Source organism: Tupaia chinensis, unplaced genomic scaffold (assembly GCF_000334495.1).
Source record: "Tupaia chinensis unplaced genomic scaffold, TupChi_1.0 Scaffold000097_1, whole genome shotgun sequence".
NCBI classification, from domain to species: domain Eukaryota; kingdom Metazoa; phylum Chordata; class Mammalia; order Scandentia; family Tupaiidae; genus Tupaia; species Tupaia belangeri.
This window is the reverse complement of record NW_006159559.1, coordinates 9753480-9771153: the sequence shown is the minus strand read 5'-3', so window position 1 is coordinate 9771153 and position 17674 is coordinate 9753480. Positions and strand designations below refer to the sequence as shown.

General features: G+C 38.5%; 1 pseudogene; it reads left to right on the top strand.

The window, feature by feature from the left end:
* The first annotated feature begins 4008 nt into the window (after positions 1-4008).
* Positions 4009-5271, top strand: LOC102494702 (eukaryotic initiation factor 4A-I pseudogene; annotated as a pseudogene).
* The last annotated feature ends 12403 nt before the right edge of the window (positions 5272-17674 follow it).

Here is a 17674-nt window from a genome sequence, read left to right as displayed (position 1 = left end):
CTCTTTCTTATATTTCCTTCATAAGAACTGATTATATAGTTTCGCTTTAGGGACATGAAGTTGAGAAATGTAGTTCATTTAGGTGCACAGGAGGTGGAAATACGCTTCGTGAGCATCTGGCTAGCCTGCCACAGGGAGTTTTAAAAATGGCTGTATTCTTATCTGCTGGTCATGGTTTTGGTCTAATTCTAAATGAAAAAGAGGAATTGAGCTAGACATCCTTTCACAAGGACTTTCTTATGGTTGTGCCCAAGGGATTTTAAAAATTACATCTTTTGTTTAAAAAATATTTTAGGTCAGGAGTACAACCTCAAGAATTTTCTGATTCATTAATACCTTCAGAGATATTTACCCACCTAGTAATTTGGATGGAATGTAAGAAAGGGGTCTAAGACTTCAATATGAAGAAAAAGATTTCTCCTTTATAGTCCTTTGGGCACTGAAGATAGCCAATAATCTTTTTAAGGGCTAGTATATTTTATTGTTGAATAATATTTCTACTTTCATTCTGATAAGTTTCCTCCCAAAGCATTAGTCTAGGAGCTCGTTAACTCAAACTGCAGAACAAGTCAATTCAGGGCTGGGGGAGGGAAGCAGAAAGATCAAGTTGTGTAGATCATCTAAGAACTGGAGCATATTAAAATGCTTTACTTTTGAAAGACATTTGCAAGTGACTACTTTAGTCATATAGAATTTTTCTAATTAAACAGCCAATTTAAATGCCAACTCTACTCACTGGATTTTGAGTTACATTTAATTTTAATTGTTTCTGTTCACTAAAAATATACATAAGAGCTTTTTAATTTTAATTCCACATTTTATGTAGCAGTTAACTCTCCCACACAGTCAGCTCCAACAGTTGCAGAAGCAGAAATAAGTGCATGCGGGGAGTACACTCTCCCAATTCTAAGCTTTAGAAAAGTTGTATCTACTGAACCTAGATGAAATGTTGCCCTTTCATGCGGCCTTCCAGTTTCACAAAAGCCAAGCAGACAGCGTGGCTTATGTCAATGTGATCATAGTTAAGTTCTGACTTTAAATAGTTTTTATGGTGTGAACTGGTTTCTTTTTCATTAAAAACAGTTTTACTTCTCTATTTTGATTGCTAAATAAATTTTCTGACTGTGTTTTGATGTCTTCATCAAAAAAGACATTTCAGTAAAAAATCTGAAAACCTACTATTTAGCTGTGCCATTTTAGGCAAATCACTATATATTGTAGAGCTCCGGCTTCTCTATCTGTGAAATAAGAATAGTCCTATAGGTTTGTTGGGAAGACCTCAAATAAATGGAAAATGACTTTGACATTTTTCAAGGGCTGTAGAAATATTAGGTTATTGGAAAAGTCTTGATGCATTGTTGCATACAAAAACACAGAAAAATACATCATGACTTTCCCAATGACCCAATACAAACCACCATTTAAAAAACAGCCATTAAAACTCCAATAGTACAAACTATCATTATCAAAATAACCACTAAAACTATACAGGACAGTAGATACTGTAATGTTTAGAGAAGGATGAAAGCATGACTTGAAGAACCCTACTGGGGAAAAGAAGTGAGAGGGAAGAGGTAGGACTCATGCTGCATCGTGGTGAAAGGGATTTAAACACGTGGAGAGAAAGGACAGCTCTTTGTACAGAGCTCTAAGACGAATCCTAACAAAGGAAATGCACACAGAGGGAAATGAATAAATTGAGCCAGCTGGCTCTAAAGCAGTTTATTGACCTGAACATATTGAAGAATAAATTTAAAAAGTAGATTAGGATCAGATAGAGACAGTCTTTTTATCGGTAAGGACCTTGCTTCAATTTTAAATTGGGACATGGGGAATGAGGTTGGTATTCTCTGCAGACTCATCTAGCCAGAAATGAGAGTGACCAGAGGTTCTAGGACCAGTTAGTGGTCTGCCAGGCCATCCTGGTGAGAAAACCTAAATGGCTGGATAATACAAGAATAGTGGACTAAGAAGGAATGCTATATGAACAAAATGGAGAAACCAATATTGTCATCCTGCTGCTATTGTTACCACCATCAAAACCATAAAGACCATGGTACTGCAAGAGAGCACCATGGGTGTGATGGGATACTTAAGTCCAGAATGACTCCCAGCTTTAGAGTTTTGGTGACTAGGAAAATGACATCATCACCAGCCACGATAGCAACTTTGGGGGAAGGAGATACATGGTAGTGCTGAATACATTACATCTGAAGTAAGAGCTGGAAATGCAAGTTAGAAATAGGACTTCATCGCTTGCCACTCCTGACTTCGGATGCTATGGCCTTGTAGCATTGAACTGGGTGTAGTCTCTTGCACACAATGTACTCTCTTATTTCCATGCCTTTTCTTTTGCTTACCTCTGATTAGAATGCCCTTTCCAGCTTCGTTTTATTTAATTTTTTTAAAAGCAAGTCTACTGATGTATAATCTCCATACAGTAAAATCTATCCTTTCTAGACATAGACATAGATGTGTGTATCAATAAAAATATAATCATGTAACCACGACTCATTCAAGACACAGAAAACTTCCCTTGTACCCCTTTGTAGTCCATCCTCTCACTACTCCTCTGTTCCTTTAGTTCCTTTTTTCAGAATGTCATATATTGGATCACCAGGAAAGTCATGATGCATTTTTGCCTGGAAAACCATAGAAAAAAATGTCATGACTTTCCTGATGACCTAACAAATGGCATCCAATTGTTAACCTTTTGTATCTGCCTTCTTTCACTTAGCATAATGGTGTTGAGATTCATCCATAGTGTTGCAGGAATCAATTTGTTTCTTGTAATTGCTGAATAGCATTCCTTTGTGTGGATAAATATCCATACAAGGATGTTTACTAGTTGGAGAAAATTGACATTATTTTCAGCTTCTTGTTAATATGCATGCAGCTACTACAAACGTTCATGTACAGATCTTTGTGTGGACACAATTTTAATTTCTCTTAGATAAATTCCTAGGAGAGAGATGGCTGGATCATAACATAATTGTATGTGTGCATGTATAGAAATGGATGTTATGTTTAACTTTATAAGAAATTGCTAAACTGTTTTCCAAAGTGTTGGTACATTTGCATTCCCACCAATAATGTATGAGAGTTCCAGCTGCTCAGTCAGTATCCTTGCCAGTAGTGGTTGTTTTGGATTCTCTCTCCCTCTTTCCCTCTCTGTCTGTGTGTCTCTGTCACTGTCTCTCTCATTTCTTGCTCTAGGGAAAGCAGCTACCACATCATTAGCAGCCTTATAGAGAAGCCTACACAGAAACTGCAGTCTTTGGCCAACAGCCAGCGGGGACTGAGGCTTGCCAGCAAGTGTACAAGTGGATTCCCCAGCCTCAGCTGGGCTTTGAGATGACTGCAGTGTTGTATGACAGCTTCGCTGCAACTTCATGAGAAATCTTGATTCAGAACCACCCAGCAAGATCTCAGATTTCTGACTCTCAGAAACTATGTGATGTAATGCATATGTGTTATTTTACCTGCTGACTTGGAGTACTTGCCTACACAGCAATAGAGAGCTGATACATTGAACTAAAATACTAAGTTCAAGAGAGGTGTTGGTCTAGAGCAGATATTTCAAGTTAAGCTATTGAAAGAAGATGACTTTTACATACTTGGTGCTTTGGACCAGTTTCTTACCCCTATTTCTGGGACTGCATCCAGAATGTTTCTAATTATATCAAAGAATATAAACAATTTTCAAGACAAAATTGATTTAAAATATAGAGTATTTGGGAGTACGGAGAGGATGTCATATTCTCACATAATGATAGGATTGTCTTTATTTTCCAGTCTAAGAGTCAGTCTCCATCCTGATTTTGCTCCATTTCTTATTGACAGCTCTCATTCTGTATACTGTCTCTTTGGCAATTTTCAGGTATATTCAGCTTCTTTACCTTCTATTCTTTCTCTTCCTTTTATTTCCTCTTTTTCTCCTGGAACTCAGCTTTAGTGTTTCAGAGTGACTCAAATTAAAACAATTCTAGTGGCTAGATTCTAAGGAACATGTCTGTGAGTCAGGATTCCTGATCCAGAGACAATGGCCCTGATGGAATGGAGTCCACAGGTGTTACAGGAAGTATTGTTGACAGCTTTGATGACATGAACCCCTCAGAGTCCCTTCTCTGTGGCATCTATGCCTATAATTTTGAGACACCCTCTGCCATCGAGCAACAAGTCATTCTTCCTTATATCAAGGGTTGTGATGTGATTGCTCAAGCCCAGTGTGGGACTGGGAACACATCCACATTTGCCATACTGATTGTGCGTTAGATTGAATTAGATCTGGAGGCCATTCAGGTTTTGGTTCTGGCACCCACTTGACAATTGACTCAACAGATACAGAAGGTAATCATGGCATTAGGAGATTACATGGGTACCTCCTGTTGTGCCTGATTTGGGGCACCAATGTGTGGGCTGAGGTGCAGAGGCTGCAGATGGAAGCTCCCCACATCATTGTGGGTACCTCTGATTGTATATTTGCTACACTCAGCCAGAGATACATGTCAAGGTGTTTGAGATGAAGCTGATGAGATGTTAAGCCATGAATACAAGGACCAGATCTATGACATATTCCAAAAGCTCAATAGCAGCACCCATACAGTTTTGCTGTCAGCTATAATGCCTTCCAATGTGCTCAAGGTGACCAAGAGGTTCAGGAGGGACCCTGTTCGGATTCTTGTCAAGAAGGAAGAGTTGACCTTGGAGGGTATCTGCCAATTCTTCATCATTGTGGAATGAGAGGAATGGAAGCTAGACACACTGTGTGACATGCATGAAACCCTGCTCATCACCCAGGTGATCATCTTCATCAACACCTGAAGGAAGGTCGATTGGCCCACTGAGAGGATACACACCTGAGACTTCACTGTGTCTGCCATGCATGGAGATGTGGACCAAAAGGAATGACATGTAATCATGAGGGAGTTCTCTTCTGGCCCCAGCAGAGTATTGATCACCACTGACCTGCTGGACAGAGGCATTGATGTGCAGCAGGTTAGTTTTAGTCATCTACTATGAACTTCCCACCATCAGATAAAGCTGTATCTGCAGAATAGCAGATTCTGTGGTGGACTATTTGGTCATAAGGATATGGCTATTAATATGGTGACAGCAGAAGACAAGAGGACTCTTCAAGACATTGAGACCTTCTACAATACCTCTATTGAAGAGATGCCCCTCAGCATTGCTGACCTCATTGGGAAGGGGCAGTCTTGCTACCTCACCCCAGCCAGGGTTCAGTTCTGGGGAAGGCTGAGAGAGAAGTAGGAGGGGGGAGGGAAGGGAGCCAAAGGATGGGTATCTTGTCATTTTTTTCCCTTTCTTTATTCTTTGAATAAATGTCACTTTTTGAGGCAAAAGAAGGAAATGTGGACACTAGGTACCCTTTTCTTTGAGGTAGGTTCTTGCCTCAAGCGCCACTCCTTCTTCCAAAAAGCACTAATACATTTCCCTAGCCTAGTCACCTCCGGACCCAGACACTCTCCCACCCCAGCTGAACCCCTCTGAAGTTTATTCCAGAAGTTATACTAAGTCACTCAACTTCACTTGATGGACCAAATCTGGGGGAAGAACCCAAGTGAGGCTGTCCCCAGGTGGGGCAAGCAGGAGAGAGAAAATGGTAGCTATTTTTACATTGTTTTGTATATTATTTATTGATTCAGGAAAAAAACCCACAAAATTCTGAAAGAATGACTCGGAAACTGAAAAAATTCCAGTAGAGAATGAACTTGAAAGACCAACTATGGCGTAAGTGGCCTATGAATCTGATCAGGCCCAGAGCAGAATAAAGTGGACAAACCTTTACTCCCTATTCACATTTGGTTGTCATCTCCCAGGGAGAGCATTTGTCCTGGGATATGAGTGTCAGAAAACATGGGTGCAGAGGAGGTCTGGTGGGCAATGGCTGACGTTTACTGCTTCTAAAATGCTGAAGAGATGTGGGGGACCTGTCCGAGAGGCAGAATTCCCCACTGTGTGAGCAACATCTGGGACTTGCCTCAGCTCAGCAAGGCCTGAGCAGCATTGAGAGACTGAGACTAGACAGAACTCTTCCATCCTCCAATTCAGCCAGAGCTGAGGGAGCGGGTGGTTTTGTCTGAAGGGGGAGGAGTGTCAGAATAATGTTTATGACTAAGTCTCTCTGTTTCCCCTTAAACATATTTTCTGCTGGACTGCAGCCAAGATTTTAGGCCAAGTTGACTGGTACTACCGGTCCCTCTCTCTGATAAGAAACATGGGATTTCCATTACCCACACAAAAGGTATCATCTGAAAGAAATCTCCTTTCCTTAATAAAAGTGGCTCTGCTTCCCTCCCACCAAGTTTTTCACTGTCTCTAAAGCTGCACATGGCCACTTATGTAGACACAGAGGGTACACATTATGTACCCTCACTTCTTAATGCAAAATAGGACAGTCCTTTAGGATGGAGGTCTTTAGGTACACTCATGCGTCACCTAAGATATACTAAGAACTTTCCCTGCAAAATTAGGGTAAGGATTTCTTTTGGGATCTTCTCATTACTGTACTATAAATATAATTTATCAACACAATTGCTTCTCTTTCTGTTCTTGCACAAAACCCACTTCTCCTGTGAAGCCTTTCATTGATAGACTATTACTGAAAGCTTTCTGAAATGGAAGTGGGAGGAGACATGTGCAAAGCAAAAAGAAATGAGGAAATGTGAAACAAATTACTTTTCACCTGCGAAATTTTCTCCTTTTCTTCGCAGTATTATTTGCCTAGTCTATTGACATTTCGAACTACAGAAAGATTATGTATAATTGTACCAGCGGTTTCTTTATCTCTCTGAGTGACAGAGGTTGTTAGCCTGAGGAACAGGATGTTTGCATTATTGATCAGGCCACATTGTTTTGACTCCAACGGCAGAAAATACTCCTGGCTGCTGTGCACGTGTCAAGTCAGTCTGCTGCTTGTCCATCAGTGCTGGGGAGATTTCGTTGCCGCTGGATGTGTTAGACATCCTGTCTCAGGATGCTCTTTCTGCCTCTCAGTCACCTTACCTGCTGCTGCTGATTAAAAACCTTATCTCAATCAAGAAACTGTCTGCTGCCTGTTTTGTGTCTGGGTCCAGGGGACAGTTGTTTTGGTGCTTTGGGCTATCTTTATCGTAGATTCCTATTGCTGGATGTTTCAGCTGTTTGTGCAGAGAGGAGGCTCACAAATGTTCAGCTGCACAAATGACATTACCATTTTAATTTAGTTGTGCTACGGGGCAGTTGGAGATAAAAACAAACTATATTGCTATATTTCTGGCTTACTAAACAATGCTATTGTCACGTTTCTCAAGCTTTGGCAGCTATAATACAAATTTCTGTTCTCAACTGAGAGAGATTTTTTTTTTAAAGAGGTTTTTGTTTTTACCTCAGGGCGCATGTGCTCATGGGTGGTGGGGGGTGGTGGTGGTGGGGGACAGAGACTGAGAGGGAAAGTCAGAAATTGTCTCCCAGGGGGAAGGCCACGCCCCAATCCCTTCTCCATTCTGAAATCTTGGGCACACATGCATGGGCATGTGCTCTGTGTGAATTTCAAGGCACTGGGTCTGAGACACCAACCACAGTTGGCCAAGAAGTCCAGTGATGTAACTGCTATGTCATTTGCTGGCTCCTGAGAGAGATTTTGGTATAGTAGGTTCTAGTTGGGACGTTGGACTTTGTACTTTTATTTTTTTGGTAAGGTTTTTGCTATAGGGTGCTTGTGTTCAGTGGATAGAAAAAGAGACAGTGAGAAGGAAAGTGAGAAATCATCTCCCAGTGAGAAGGTCATGCTGCAGTCTCTTTTCCTCCTTTCTCCTCTTGGGATTTTGGGAACATATGCACATGTATCCGGTGTGATTCTCAAGTCACTGGCTCTGGGACTTGAACCATTTTGCCAACTATGTGGGAGTCCAGCACCTTAATAGCCATACCACCTGCTGACCCCATGAATTTGTACATTAAAAAAAAAATACCCTGGTAATTCAGATTTTAGGTGAAACATGGGATACTTTGAAATGCACAACACTGTATCATTGAAAAGTTGAGTGGTGATTAGAAGTCAGATCTGAGGAGCCATATGAGAGGGTAAAAAGAATGCCAGGGGAAAAATACTGAAGCTTCTAATTTATAGCACCCAGATTGCTATCAATATAAGGATATGATTCATGCCTAATTTATCTCTCTCTTTTTAAAGTTTATTGAGAGAGAGGGAAAGATGCAGTCTCAACAGGGTTTCTTGCCGTGGTTTTTCCAGCTAGCCAGGATCATGGGTACATGTGCCTTGTATGTACAGGTCCCCTGGGGAAACAACCCCATGATCTTCCATGTGGACCCGGGTCCACTTGAGCAGCAAGTGAATGCTGCACTACCATGCCAGCCCTCATTTCTCCTTGATAATGAACTTTGGTTGAAACACTTGAGATAGACATTAGATAATTAAATCTAATAATGATCTTAACAGATTTAAAACATTTGATATCCTTTATTGAATATTTTTATTAATATGCTGCACAATAGAGAACTCCAAGATAAACCACCAAGTATTTGAGAATTTAGTAGCATTTCAAATTAGATAAAAAATGAATTGATCATTCCATGCACGTTATTGTGACAACTTGCTTGCCATGTATATGTAAAAAGAAGCTGAATTCTACTGTATTCCTCATTCCAAAATAAATGATGAATGTATTAAATGTCTAAATTTAATTAACTAAAACTATATATATTCTAGAATAAAATACGAGCACCTCTTTTTATTTATTTTTAACTATTATTACCTTTATTATCATTTTAATTTGCTATAGGGCATCTGTGTTCACCAGAGAGAGATATAGAAAGAGAGAGGAAAAGTGAGAAAGCAAGCTGCCAAGTCTGGAACTCAAGCTGTGGTTGGCCATGTGAGAGTTTAGTGCTTTAACCATCATACCACCTGCTGGCCCCAAGAGTACACATTTTTAAATATCTTGCTGTTACAAAAAACTTGCAAGATTTAAGACAGATAAATTTGAGTATATAACAACTATTTATAACAATACCATGAAAGAATCAAAAGTAATTCTTGAACTAAAGACGAAATTTAAAAATTGAGAAAGATTTTTGAATAGGTAAAAAAATCCATAAAAGACCTACAATTTAGGTTGCTCAAAATAACATAAATAAGATACTGTTAAAATTTATCTTTTTGGGACCAGCAAATGGCATAATGGTTATGTTGCTGAACTCCCACATAGTCCACTGTGGTTCAAGTCCCAGACTTGGTGGCTTTAAACTCATGCTGGGCACATGTGCCCAAAATCCTGAGAGGAGAATAAAGGAGAAGGGATCGGGGATCTTGGCATGGCCATCCCCTCTAGGGGTTGACTTCTTACTTTCTGTCCTCTCTCTCTCTCTGTGAGTGCACATGTCCTATTAAAAAACTCTCAAAAATTGTATACTTTTCACAAAAATTATCATAGTTCATGGCATTGGCTTTGAGGAGGGTTGGAAGGGAGCACCTGAACAATCTCTATTCAAGTTTTTTTTTCCTGCATTTTTATTTGGTTACTTTTCATTGTTTTAAATCCTTGAAGGGTATAGCATCACATGGATTCAGTGTCCAATGGCCTTAGCAGCAAGATTGCTTTGGAATTTGGCTCAAACCATCCCACTGTTCTCATGAGCATGAGTAACCATTTCCAGGTTACTCTGGTTTTATTTGACTTGCCACCAGGAGTCACTGCATTGTTATTTGCTTATGTATACAAAGCGAATAACAATGCATACATAATTGTATACATTGTATACATAATTCTATTTAAGTTTCTTGCCTAAATAGAATTTCATTTCATCTTGTGCATAAACACCTTCAATTTCAAGAAAAACTGTGTGCTCCCTTTGGTTCCTGAGACCCTGCTTATAGCCAGCAAAAATGGCCTTGGACCACAGCCTTCCAGACATAGTGGTCTTTTAGAAGTCTTGTTCTCAGCAGGCCTCCACAGGGTCCAAGATGGCAGAAAGAGTGCTCTATTCAAGTTTAAATTTCTGATATATTTTGATTCAGCAATTCCACTTCTCAGAACTTATCTTAGAACATGTAACCAAAACATGTTGATAATCATAGTATTATAAAAACTAGAAATAATAACTAATGGTCCATAATACTTTGTTATTACGAAGTGTGCTTTAGAAGTTAGGCATAGCAGCATGTGCCTATAATTGCAGCTACTGGGGAGGCAGAGGCAAGAGGATCATGAGTTCGATGCTGGCCTGGCCTGGGCAGCATAGTGAGATCTTGTTTCTTTTTCTCTTTCTTTCTTTCTTTTTCTTTCTTTTCTTTCTTTTCTTTCTCTCTTTCTTTCTTTCTTTCTTTCTTCTTTCTTTCTTTCTTTCTTCTTTCTTTCTTTCTTTCTTCTTTCTTTCTTTCTTTCTTCTTTCTTTCTTTCTTTCTTCTTTCTTTCTTTCTTTCTTCTTTCTTTCTTTCTTTCTTCTTTCTTTCTTTCTTTCTTCTTTCTTTCTTTCTTTCTTCTTTCTTTCTTTCTTTCTTCTTTCTTTCTTTCTTTCTTCTTTCTTTCTTTCTTTCTTCTTTCTTTCTTTCTTTCTTCTTTCTTTCTTTCTTTCTTCTTTCTTTCTTTCTTTCTTCTTTCTTTCTTTCTTTCTTCTTTCTTTCTTTCTTTCTTCTTTCTTTCTTTCTTTCTTCTTTCTTTCTTTCTTTCTTCTTTCTTTCTTTCTTTTTTCTTTTCTTTTATTTTTTTAGATTTTTGCTATAGGGCTCATGTGCTAGCCAGAGAGACAGAAAGTGCAAAGTCACCCCTCAGGGAGATGTCCAGGCTGCAATCCCTTCTCCTCTATTCTCCTCTTGGGATTTTAGACATGCATGCACATGTACTTGGTGTGAGTTTGAAGCCACCGGGCCTGTGCTTCAAACTGTGGTTGACTATGTGGGAGTCCAGATATGTAACCATTATGCCATCTGCTGGTCCTGATATCTTGTTTCTTTAAAAGAAAAAAAGATACGGGACTCTACATATTTGGACATGTAAACTCCCCACCCCAGCAAGATACAGCATTACATTTAAAAAGAAAAAAGAAAGCAAGATGTGTACCGTTAAAAAATGTGAGGGGACCAGCAGATTGCATAATGGCTATGTCGTTGATATCCCAAGTAGTTGACCGTCGTTCAAGTCTCGGACCCAGTGGCTTAAACTCACACCAGGCACGTGTGCATGTATGACCAAGATCCCGAGAGGAGAATGGAGGAGAAGGGATTGCGACATGGCCATCCCCCCTGGGGGGGTGATTTCTCACTTTCTGTCTGTCTTTCTGGAGCGTGCACATGCCCTATAGAGAAACCCTCTCAAAGAAAAAAAAAAGTGAACAATGTATATCATTTGAAACAATTTTTTCCCCCTGTATTACTCCCAGAGAGAGAATAAGAGAGAGAGAAAGCACCCCCTCCAATGGGGCATGGGTCACACCACAGTCCTTTTCCTCTATTCCTCCTTCACATCAGGATTTTGGATACCTGAATGGTGTGTTTTCCAAGATGCTAGGTACAGGATTCCAACCATGGCTAGCCATGTGGAATCCAGTTTCCTTAACTACTGAGTCATGGGACTGGCCCTGAACGACGTGTATCTGATTTCTATATGTATATAGCAAGTCTCAGAACACGTGTGTGTACATACATAGCTAATTTCTGGAGACATTAAAGAATTGATAAAAAATGAACACCTTTGGGAGAGGGTCTGAAGATTTTGAAGTAGAAGGTAGATTTACTTTTCATTATATATACTCTTCTACTATTTGAAAATTTAAAATTGTATAATGTATAATTGAAATTACTGAAAAAACATTACTTGAAAAGGCAAGAATTTTACATACTTCAGCTGTTTGATTACAGCATGTTTGTGATAATCATACTTTGCTATTAGAAAGAACAACTTATGTTTTAATAAAACAAATCAAATAAGCATTTGAAACATTTACAATGATTTTTAAGATTTTAATGAGATTTATTTATTAAAAATTTCTTATTTGCATTTAATTGTACATTTTTGTGGAGTATGATGTAGTTTTTCAAAGCATGCATGCAGTGTGTGATAATCACATCAAGAATATTATCATATTCATCATCTTCAACAGAAAACATTACATTATGTTGTACATCTTCTACTTTTATTTTATTTGTTTCTACTTTAATATATGTGTGTGTGTGTGTGTGTTTTTTTTTTTATATATATATATATTTTAAACTCTGTTTTGGTATACCATTCCATAACCTATTTGCCTTAGTTACATGTATTCTTGTGTCCGTTAAACAAATTTTTTTCCTGATCCTCTTTCCCCTCAGATTCTCTTTCCTTCTACCCCTTCTCAAGCAGTCTAGTATCTACAGCTGTCCTTGCTACTTCTTTTCAAATCTTTTTGTTTTCAGATTTTAAATCTTTCAGTTTCTGCTATAAAGTACAGACATTCAGAATACATTAAGTGGAGACATACCATGTTTATCTTTCATAGTCTGGCTTATTTCACTTAGCATTCAACTTTCTAGATTCATCCACTTTGTGTTGAATGACAGCATCTCACTGGTCTTTATTTTTAAAAATATCTGTGTGTAACTGACAAAACTTCATTAGTAAAAATTTACATGTTCAGCATAGTTCGTATCTACTTAACTATCTTATTGCTTTGCAAAGAAGTTCTGACCAGTTCAAAACTTAATATACAATATGTAACTATTATTTATGTAATACAAAGATATATAATATACATGTATACACAAGATTCCTACATATATACACAAATGTAAGCAAATTATGTGTGTATGTGTATCTGTGTGTGTATGTATAGTACCTGTAGAAAATATGTAAGAAACTGAAAACATTGCTCCCAAATAGGGAAACGGGGGGGGGGGGGGGGGTCTGTCAGAAAGAGGTCAAGTGTGAAAGGCACTGTTTTGATAACACTTTTGTATTATTTATTTATTTTGCTATATCATTCATTTTTTTTTTAAGCCATAGAACACTATATAAACTTTGGGACCAGCAGATGGTGTAATGGCTTCATCACTGGACTACCACATAGTCAACTGTGGTTCAAGTCCAGGACTTGGAAGCTTAAAACTCATGTGGGGTGAGTGTGTATGTGCACCCAAAATCCTGGGAAGAGAATGGAGGGGAAGGGATTGTGGAGTGGCCATCCTCCTCCCTGGAGGGTGATTTCTCACTTTCTCTTCTCTCTGCCTCTCTAGTGAGTGCACATGCCCTATAGCAAAAATCTCTATTAAAAAAAAAAAAAAAGAAAGAAAAGCACTATGGGGACCAGCAGATGGTGTGATGGTGTGATGGTGTGGTAGTTAAGGTGCTGTATACTCCCACATGGTTGACCACAGTTTGAGTTCCAGACCTGGTGATTTATTTTCACACTTTCTCTCTTTCTCTGTGTGTGTGTGTGTGGTGTGTGTGTCCGTGTGTGTGTGTCTGGTCAAATTAAAATAAATAAATAAATAAGATTAAGCAAATAACCCTTTATTCAAAAAGCTATGTAAATTTTATTTGAAACCTTTTTATTAATTTTTTAAAGATATAACAAAACTGGGAGTTTATTGAAGGAGAGGAAAGAAAAAAACAGAGCTCCCAAGAAAGGTAGGATCCAGAAAAAAAATTTTACCAAGGAAGAACTGTGGCAAGGAAATTTTTTTTTTTTTTTTTTTTTTTGATCAGGAAGGGTTTTGTCTGGACTTGTTTTAGGTGGGGTTTGTGCATGTATTCCCATTGTCATGGGGAGAGGACACATGCTGGATGAGTCCAATTATTTTAATTTTGGAGTGGGTAAGAAGGTTGGGAGATTCTTTGTCAAGAAGCTTTGGGTCATGAATAACAGCTTTCATATGACTTCCCTAATAGCTATAATTCTTATACAGAAATGAGAAATAAAAACAAAACCCATTACTAAATCATAAGCCAAATGAAAACAGTTTAATACGAGTACATAGGGGCCAGCTGATGGCATGGTGTTTAAGGCGGCTGGATCTCACATGGCTGACTGTATAGTTCAAGTCCCAGGACCAGCAGCTTGAAAAAAAGCAGGCCGTGTGTGTGTGTGTGTGTGTGTGTGTGTGTGTGTTCAAAATTTCAAGAGGAGAATGGAAGAGAAGGGATTGCTGTGTAGCCATTTTCCTTGGGGGGTGATTTTTCACTTTCTTTTTCTCTCTCTCCACTCACAGCATGCACCGTATAGTAAAAACTAAAAGAAAAAAAAGAAAAACCACACAAGCAATGTCATTTCTTAACCATTTGGATAAAACAGAAAGAAAGCAGGATTAAAAAAAGGCTTAAGTGAAGGAGAGAAAGCCCAAAGAATGAAAAAAGTAAACAAAATACCTGAGTAGAGAGGGAATAGGAGTCTTTCTAAAGAACATAAAAGGCTTCTTTCCCTTGTAACTATCTTCTTTTTTTTTTTAAAAGGAATTATTTTATTTTTATTCATTGTCATAATTTAATTTAATTTAATTAATTTATTTTTAAAGTTGACCAGAGAGACAGAGAGAAGGAAAGTGAGAAAGCAAGCTGCCAGGTCGGGGACTTGAACCATGGTCAGTCATGTGGGGAGTCTAGCCACCTTAACCGCCACACTACCTGCTGGCCCCCTCTACCCTGTAACTATCTGCAAAGGCTCCAGATTTCCAATATAAGTCTGCTACATTTAATATACTGCCAATTCTTTGAGATTTAAATGATAGATATTCATGAATGATGGTGACATCAATGTTACTAAGAAAAGGTGAGTGGGTAGGTGGGTACCAGAAGTCTGAGAGGGTGTTAAAACTGAAACAACTCAATTTAATTAGGGACAAGAAATCACAGACCTCACTTTTTGGGGTCAATTTTTCTATGTTAACCTGGAGTTGCTTTTTGTGTCACGTGGATCTTGTAAGTGGTACCCTGGGGAGGTCCTCAGTAGATTGTCTCCAAGCTAGTCCCTTACAGAAGTGGCACTGAGCAGAGTGGATGGAGACAGGAACCTTTGAAGGGTCACGATCTCTGTTTGGAAAATAAGCAGCCGCAGCCATAGCCTGAGGAGCTGTGTGGGCTAAAGGAAGAAACTGGATTAAAAGCCTTGGAGGTATGTGTCCCACAGCTGGCAAGTCATAGCACATATGTTTTCTGTTCAGGCAGAAACTGAACTTTACAAAAGTGACATGAGAAACAACAGGCACACCTGCTGAGAGCCATTCAGTCCTCCTCATACAATTCAATGCATCTTTATTAAATTCAGATGCAGATTAGTTTAGAAAAATTGTAAAAGCAATTGGAAAATTGAGACTACAAAATTAAAAAAGATCTTTTGAACTTTCATTTAGAAATAGGTGCATGTTTTATTTTTCCATTTCTTACTGGAATCCTGTTTAAGCCTGGAAATACTCCTGTTATCTGGAATTTATAGTTCTGTTTAAGTAAACATCAGGTACTTAGCTAATTAAACGTGGTACTCTTAGAGTCTTGTTTATAGGAAAGGACCAACTTTCAGGATGTTGTGTTTAAGTATTGATCAAATGACATAGAAAATGACAACGTACTCTCTTTTCATAGGCTGACCTTATAGGCACCACTGCCTGAATATGGGTCAAAACAAAAATGATCTAAAGGTTGAAACAAGATAAGATCAAATTAAAGTAATGGTAATTACACCGAGTAACATTCAATTATACCTGAAAATACCTCAAAACAAAAATGATCTAAGGGTTGAAACAAGATAAGATCAAATTGATGTCATGGTAATTATTCCAAGTACCATTCAGTCAGGAGATGGAATTTACTGTTGATCCCTGGGCTTAAATACAGGTGGGAACATGCAATTTTTATTACTTTGCTGATATAAAAGACAGGTGAGGACTTTATTAACTGCAGTTACTGAGAAATCAGAAGACCAAACTCTTTCCTCAAGACAATCCTTCTTCAGAGCTGCAATCAACTACCCTGAACACATCCTACTAAAAGAGGAAGGTAATAAGAATGAAATAATCTAAGGGGATTTTAAATGAGGAGTAAAATATTTGAGAACATAGGTGAGTTTTCAGTTATGCATAACCTTAGTAAGGCATTTAGAGAGTTAGGCATTTACTAATTCTCTGATTCTCCCCACTCAAGACTGAATCAGGAAGAAGAGTGTGTCACCTTGGATGTTAGCAAGATGAATCCTTAACCCTGCAGTCAATTGCCTCATGCATGCTTTTCACAGTGACTAGCTGAGGCGAGGTGGGATTTATTTCTACTCCTAACCGTATCTGTGTATCGAAGGGCTTCGGACAGCATAGGGTATAGACATTGCCACTAGGCGTTAGTGCAGCGGTCTGTGATCATAGGCTAAGATACTTTCTAACAGAAGCTGAAGACCAGATTGGCCTGCTGAGATGCTTGCATGCCTGTCAGTATTGAAAATTTTTCCTCAAGAATTATTGGATGTCATTTGAAAGGCATTTTTTTGGGTGGCTCCCAGGAGCCAGGCAGAGGGAAAGTAGACATTATGTAAGTCACTGATATTTATTTATTTATTTATTTATTATTCAACTTGACAGAGATAGATAGATAGATAGATAGAGAAAGCAGGCCACCAGGTCTGGGACTTGAACCATAGTCGGCCATGTGGGAGTCCAGTGCCTCAACCACCACGTCACCTGCTAGTCCCTACTGATATTATTTTGTTATCAATTTAAAAAGTGATATATAGGGGCCAGCAGGTGGCGCGGTGGTTAAGGCGCTAGACTCCTACATGACCCATAGCAGTTGGACCTGGGACCAGCGACTTGAAAATGAAACTAGGCACATGTGCATGTATACCAAACATCCTGAGAGGAGAATGGGGGGAAGAGGCTGTGGTGTGGCCATCTCCATGGGGGTGATTTTTCACTTTCCCTTTCTTTAGGTCTCTCTGGTGAGTGCACGTACCCTATGGCAAAAGCCTAAAACAAACAAACAAAAAAAAATGTGGCCAGTGATAAAGTGGATCACTTACTCAGTTGAATAATCTCAGTAGGTGTTCTTATGCAGACATGAATAGTAGTGCTGAAACATCATTGTTCCCATTTTCTCCTTTCATAAATGCTACAAAAATAAAAGCTGGTAGTATTTCTCCAACCATTATTGCTGACTTTGTGATGATAAATCACTTGCCTAAGTCTAATTGGACAGTCCCAATGGGTTTCTGGAAAACCGGGCTAACTGTAGTTATATTTGCATTAGCACAAACTGAAATGGTGGCTGATTGGAAAATTGAGAGTACAAAATAAAAAAAACAGTCTTTTGAACTTTATTAATGTGGAGGAACAGGAATTGGGCGTGTATGAAGAATTACGGGCTGAAATCATGTGGGAATGCAGACACTCTATTTCATCTCATAGGACTTTTTTTATTTCCCAGACTCTACATTTTTTTCCCCTAAAACATTTTACATTAAAGGAGGAATCTTTTTGTTTCTGAAGATGTCAATGTCTTTTAAATAATTACTTAACATGAATTAAACCATCAAAATATCGGTCACTCAAATTGTAGTACTTTGCTAAAATCTTGAATTATTGAAAACACACAAGAGTGGTCACCACTTATAAAAGATTGTTTATGTGTTTTTGTTTCAACCTTATTTTTTTAAAGTTTATCGTTATTTATTTTGCAGTCAGAGTCGTTGAAATTTGAGTCAT